This window comes from Euphorbia lathyris, chromosome 1, assembly GCF_963576675.1.
Source record: "Euphorbia lathyris chromosome 1, ddEupLath1.1, whole genome shotgun sequence".
NCBI lineage: Eukaryota > Viridiplantae > Streptophyta > Magnoliopsida > Malpighiales > Euphorbiaceae > Euphorbia > Euphorbia lathyris.
The window spans coordinates 62,358,095-62,365,251 of NC_088910.1; the positions used below are offsets into that span (position 1 = coordinate 62,358,095).

A 7,157-nucleotide genomic window follows, 5' to 3' on the forward strand; every position below is an offset into this window, starting at 1 on the left:
GTATAAATTTCACCTTTCGGAAATGAAGAAACTTAATGTTTCGTTTGCCAAGAGGTTCGTCGAAAGGGTTAGAGTGTTGCAGACTTGATAGTGCAGGAAACACGCGTGTCGCGACCGCGAATGGCAAAGCCGCGATCGCGACACGCTGATTTCCTTGCGGAAATCAGGCGTCTAAGCTACCTCCCGATTCACGGTAGAGAATTTAAAATTCTCAGTATGAATAGAGAAATCCTAACCTATTTGGACTGTTCTAAAAAAGAGGATTCTCGGCGGGGAATTCTAAATTCGCGGCAGAGAATTGCCTGAAACTTCAAATTCATCTTAATTTCCTAAAAATTAAATCTAAAATCATGAAATAGAAATATTTTATGCATTTAAATCATAACATAAAGTCATCTAATCATAAAAATGGCATTTTGAAAAAAATAAAATAAAAAAATATAAAAACAATAAAACAAAATAAACTGTGTAAGAAAAACTGAGTAATTTATACGTCAGACAATCTTGTTACGAACTCAATTCCTAGTTGGGAAATATTTTCGTAATAGATTTTACATCGATTACCATTAACTTTGAATCGAACTCCGGTAGGAACTTCCAGTTCTAAAGAACCATAATCGAATGTTTTGACGACTAAATATGGTCCTATCCATCTGGACTTAAGTTTTCCTGGAAATAAACGAAGTCGTGAATTAAATAACAGCACTTTATTTCCAACATTAAAGTGTTTAACTTTAATTTTGGCATCGTGCCATTTTTTCACTTTTTCTTTATAAATCTTTGCATTTTCGTAAGATAGATGACGTAACTCATCTAACTCATTCAAATTGAGCAAACATTTCTTACCTGCTTGTTGTAAATCAAAGTTTAGTTCTCTAATAGCCCAATAGGCTTTGTGTTCTAATTCGACTGGCAAATGACATGCCTTCCCATACACTAAGCGGTACGGAGTCATTCCTATTGGTGTTTTAAATGCAGTACGGTATGCCCATAGCGCATTATTGAGTTTAGAAGACCAATCTTTTCTAGAAGATGAAACTGTTTTTTCGAGAATCCATTTGAGTTCTCTGTTTGATATCTCCGCCTGATCATTTGACTGAGGATGGTACGGCATTGATACGCGGTGGCATACTCCATATTTTTCATAAGCGTTTCAAAACTCTTGTTTATAAAATGAGTACCGCCATCACTAACGATAACTCTTGGACAACCAAATCTACAGAATATATCGTCAAGAAAATTAACGACAACTTTAGAATCATTCGTCGGGGTTGCAATTGCTTCAACCCACTTCGAAACATAATCGACAGCAACTAATATGTAAGTTTTACCATTGGAAGGGGGAAAAGGTCCCATGAAATCTATTCCCCACATATCGAAGACTTCAACTTCTAATATGGTTGTGAGGGGCATCTCATCTTTCCTTCCTAGATTTCCTGATCTTTGGCACTTATCACAACGAGTAATAAATGAACGGACGTCCTTAAACATCGTAGGCCAAAAGAAACCGCTTTCAAATATTCTAGCAGCTGTCTTGTTAACTCCATTATGTCCTCCATAAGAACTAGAATGGCATTCCGACATTATGGATTCATATTCATTTTCACCAACGCATCTCCTAATTATCCCGTCACCACAAGTCTTAAACAAAAAGGGATCTTTCCAAAAATATTGTTTAATATCGAAGAAAAATTTCTTCTTTTGTTGGAAATCTAATCCTTCCGGAACAATATTGGCTGCAAGATAATTAGCAATATCTGCATACCATGGTGACATGGCACTTTTTATTTGATAGAGGTGTTCATCAGGGAAATCATCTCGTATACCGGTAGTTTCACCTATAGGACCGTTTTCATCTTCAAGTCTCGATAGATGATCGGCGACAAGGTTTTCAACTCCCTTTTTGTCTTTTATTTCTCTATCAAATTCTTGCAACAATAAAACCCATCTAATTAGACGTGGTTTTGCATCCTTCTTAGCAAATAAATATCTTAATGCTGCATGATCAGTATAAATAATAACTTTTGAACCTAATAAATATGACCTAAACTTGTCACATGCAAAAACTACGGCTAACATTTCTTTCTCAGTTGTGGTATAGTTTAATTGTGCACCAGACAGTGTGTCACTTGCATAGTAAATGACATGAAGTTTCTTATCTTTCCTTTGACCTAAAACACATCCGATAGCTAAATCACTTGCATCACACATAATTTCAAATGGTAGATCCCAATCGGGTTTAGCAATAACAGGTGCACTGACTAAAGCTGTTTTCAATGTTTCGAACGCTTTAACGCATTCTTCATTAAAATCAAAGGTTGAATCTTTCATGAGTAAATTAGTAAGTGGTTTGGAAATTACAGAATTTTTTTTAATAAATCTTCTGTAAAAACCAGCATGTCCTAAGAATGATCTTACTCCCTTAACAGTAGTTGGAGGGGGTAATTTCTCTATTACTGAGGTTTTTGCTCTATCTACTTCTAATCCTTTTTCAGATATTTTGTGACCTAAAACAATTCCTTCGTCAACCATGAAATGATATTTTTCCCGGTTTAATACCAAATTTGTTTCTTCACACCTAGACAAAACTTTATCCAAATTTTCTAGCCACGAATCAAAAGAATCTCCATAAACTGAAAAATCGTCCATAAAAACTTCCATGATATCTTCAATGAAATCATTAAAAATTGCAGTCATACAACGTTGAAATGTTGCAGGTGCGTTACATAGACCAAAGGGCATTCTTCTATATGCAAATGTTCCGTAAGGACATGTGAAGGTTGTTTTATCTTGGTCATCCGGGTAAATGTATATTTGAAAGAATCCGGAATAACCATCAAGAAAACAGTAGAAAGCATGACCAGCTATCCTTTCGATCATTTGATCAATGAAAGGAAGAGGAAAATGATCTTTCCTAGTTGCTTTATTTAAATTTCTATAATCTATACAAACCCTCCAACCAGTGGTGGTTCGCGTAGGTATTAATTCACCTTCTTCATTCCTTACAACTGTTATGCCTCCCTTTTTAGGTACACAATGGATTGGACTAACTCATTCACTATCCGAGATAGGGTAGATGATTCCATTGTCCAGAAGTTTAGTAATTTCATTTTTTACTACTTCTTTCATGTTCGGATTTAGGCGTCTTTGCCTATCCGCTTTAGGTGGCTTATCTTCTTCTAAATGAATTCTATGCATACTTGGATTAATACCTTTTAAGTCTGAAATTTGCCAACCCATACTTCCTATCCTATTTCTAACAACTTCTTTCGATTTCTCTTCTTGGACTTGTGTTAATTTGTTAGAGATAATAATAGGTAGAGAATCGCCTTCGCCTAAGAAAGCGTACCTCAAATGACTTGGTAATTCTTTAAGTTCTAATTTAGGTGGAACTACAATTGAAGGCGGAACTGGTCCATCTTCTCGAATCAAAGGTTCTGGGTCCTTATCTTCTAGTTCCTCACTCATTATAGGTTTTATTATTTCTTCTTTTTGAACAATGTCATTTACACATTCTTCAATTAAATCAAGTTTCATACAAGCGAAATCTTCCATAGGATATTTCATCGCTTGGTTCATATCAAACTCAATCTTATCATCTCCTATTCGTAAAACTACTTTCCCTTCCGACACATCAACTAGAGCACGTCCCGTGTTCATGAACGGTCTACCAAAGATTAGCGGACAATTTACATCATAAGCAAAATCTAAAATAACGAAATCGGTATGAAAAATAAATTTGTCAACTTTAACTAAAACATGCTCAATTATACCGTATGGTCTTTTAGTGGTTTGATCCGCTAATTGTAAAACCATATTGGTACGTTTGATGTCTTCTTCTAAGCTTAACTTATTAAAAATAGATAATGGCATCAAGTTAATGCTTGCTCCTAAATCACAAAGACAACTTGGGAATTCTATATCGCCCAATTTACATGGAATGGTAAAACATCCGGGATCTTTGAGTTTTGTGGGCAAATTGCTTGACACAATCGAACTGCAATCTTCAGTTAGCGAAATGGATGAAATTCCTTCCCAACTGATTTTCTTTGAAATTAAATCTTTGAGGAATTTACCATAATTGGGAATTTGCGTAATTGCATCCATAAACGTCAAATTAATATGCAAATTTTTAAGTTTGTCTAAAAATGTTAAAAGTTGTTTATCATAGTCCTTGTTGCGGACTTTATGTGGAAAAGGTGGTTTGGGTACAAAATTTTTTGTACTAGAGTCAATTGGTGCATCTTTTTGTTTTAATGTATCCTCTTTGGGCTTCGATAAATCAGTTCCAGGTAAAGTCGAATTTCCGGGCATTTCCGGGCCTAAGTAGTTTTTCCCTGAACGAAGAGTGATAGCCTTAACATGCTCTTTCGGATTTTCTTCCGTATGGCTTGGAAGACTTCCCTCTTTGCTAGGGGTGGGCACGGTTCGGTTAACCGGTCCATTAGGCAAAAAAATTAACCGAACCGTTATCAACGGTTTTTTAACCATCCAAACTGAAACCGGTCCATATCAATCGGTTAACCATACAACCGGTTAACCATTAATTTTGGTTAGGTTTTTCGGTTAACGGTTTTTAACCAATTCTCACCCGCTAACCAAAAATCAACGGTTAACCATAAATTTTACCCAAACCTAAATTTTTAAACAATATTAAAATACACATTTCAAAAATTCCAACGAAACGAATTTATATAAAAGTTCAAAATTCAAACATAAGTACTGAACTAAAAAAACAATCCATTAAACATAAAGAAATGTAAATAATATTTCGTCAAAGTATTTATTACAACATTAATCCATCAAGTTTACATTCAAGTATAATTTATGTTATATATTTATATTAATATAGGTTATAATCTATGTTAAAAACTTTTTTTTAATCTTATATTCTATGTTATATAATATATGTTATATAATTATTTATTAATTTTTTTAAAAAAAATTATATTTATTAAACGGTTCGGTTAACCGTTAACCGCGGTTTTTGAAACTCTAACCTGAAACCGAAACCGAAACCGGTACCTATATATTTTTTTAACCATTAAGAAAACCACCGGTTCGGTTAACCGCTTTTTTCGGTTCGGATTACCGGTTTTCGGTTCGGTTACCGGTTTGACCGGTTTTTTTGCCCACCCCTATGGAATTGATTTAGCGAGTTGTCCAATTTGAATCTCCAAATTATGGATGCTAGATGATTGGTTTTTAATAAGCTGATCGAATTTATTCTCGATCCGTTTAAAACCATCGTCGTGATTACTTATTTTTCCGCTCATAGCATCAATGAATTTGTCGATTTTAGAAGATAAAGTGCTAATCGAATCTCTTGATTGATTTTGATAATTGGTAGTACGATTTTGATTAGTATTAGCATTATTATTATCTCTCCAGTTAAAGTTAGGATGATTTCTCCATCCAGGATTATATGTATTGGAATAAGGGTTATTATTTTGGTTTTTCCCTTGGACAAAATTTACCTGTTCAATTTCACTCATACCTTCGTAATCCACATCTGTTTGGATTGGCTTACCATTAGAATCACACGGTGCCATAAACCTATCAATTTTGTGCGATAAGGCAGAAAATTGGGCTTGCAACATCGCTACTGGATCAAGGTTCACTATACCTTTAACTGATGATGTTGTTGAGAATGATGGTTTCGCTGATGGTAGGTGTCCACGTTCCGCGGGCCACATACTGCTGTTGATTGCCATCTCCTCCAAAAGTTCTCTTGCTTGGACATATGTTTTCTTCATGAATAACCCTCCAGACATAGCGTCCAATGAACCTCTAGTTGTAGGATTTAGTCCATTATAAAATGTTTGCATTAAAAGTTCAGCGGGCAATTGGTGGTGTGGGCATAAACGTTGAAGTTCTTTAAAACGTTCCCAAGCCTCATATAGAGTTTCACTATCATTTTGAGAAAAAGACGTTAACTCTTTAATGACTCTTGCGGTTTTTGCTAAAGGAAAAAATTTTGATAAAAATGATTGGGCTAATTGCTCCCAAGTCTCAAATGTTGCGGCTGGCATAGAAGTTAACCACTCTTTGGCTCGATCCTTCAAAGTAAAAGGAAAAAGGCGAAGATTGATTGCTTCTGTAGTCACATTTGGTATTTTAAAAGTGTCGCAAATTTCTAAGAAATTTGTCAAATGGGTATTAGGATTTTCGTTAGGTAACCCGTAAAACGTTACATTATTTTGCAACATATTAAGCAACGCATGCTTAATTTCAAATTGGTTTGCACTAATTTGGGGTCTAACTATACTGTTTGTTACACCGGCCACTCCTGGCCTAGCGTAATCCATAAGTGTGGCCATAACTTCTGGCTCGGTAATTTAGTTTTTATTGGGGTTTTGTTTTTCTTTTTCTTTTCTTTCTTGTTCTTTTTAAGAGTTCTTTCAATTTCTGGGTCAATAGGATCTGGTGACGTGCCTGAACTTCGAGAACTGCGCATGAACTTGAAATTTCGCACGAACCGAAACTACCTACAAAACAGAATTTGAAAAATAAATATGTTAATAATTAAAAATAAATAAAATGTAAAAGTTTGAATAAGTATGAATAAACCTAGATTTGTAATAAAAAACGAAAAATTTAAAATTTTGTCAAAAATTTTGGCATTCCCCGGCAACGGCGCCAAAAACTTGTTGAGCGATTTCCGCAAGTGCACGGTATACGCTTGTAGTAATAAAAGATATCAATCCCACAGGGAATGTTTTTTAACAAAACTTATTTACAATCGGTTAAATTTACTTTTTAAGGTTTATAATATTGGAAAATCGTTTAATCGGTTTTGGTTTAGAAATTGCTAGAATAAGAGTTAGATTAGAGTATGAAGATGTTAGAAAATATCTGATTTAAGAATGAATTTGCAAAACATGAATGTTTTAGTACTTTAGAAAAGTAAACAAGTATATTTGTTTGCATTAAGCAAAGAAAACAACTTTAAACTTTGTACGAATTATAAAGATGAAATAAATGACGGAACCTCTAATTAATAAGCTTTGAACGCGACAAAACCCTTATCCGGGATAATTGCCCTTAACCAAATTAAAACTCTACCGAGATAATAATTTGCCTAAGTGTTCAACAAAGTTTCCTTGTAAAGATTTTGAATTAAACTACGTTTTAATGAAAACACCAGCAGTCACTTT

At 34.4% G+C, this 7,157-nt stretch overlaps 1 non-coding gene across 1 annotated transcript; it reads left to right on the forward strand.

Moving 5' to 3' along the window:
* Positions 1 to 5,844: 5,844 nt before the first annotated feature.
* Positions 5,845 to 5,951, forward strand: LOC136216070 (small nucleolar RNA R71). Its single transcript, XR_010683064.1, has one exon. It is a non-coding gene; the product is annotated as a small nucleolar RNA R71 (small nucleolar RNA).
* Positions 5,952 to 7,157: the final 1,206 nt, after the last annotated feature.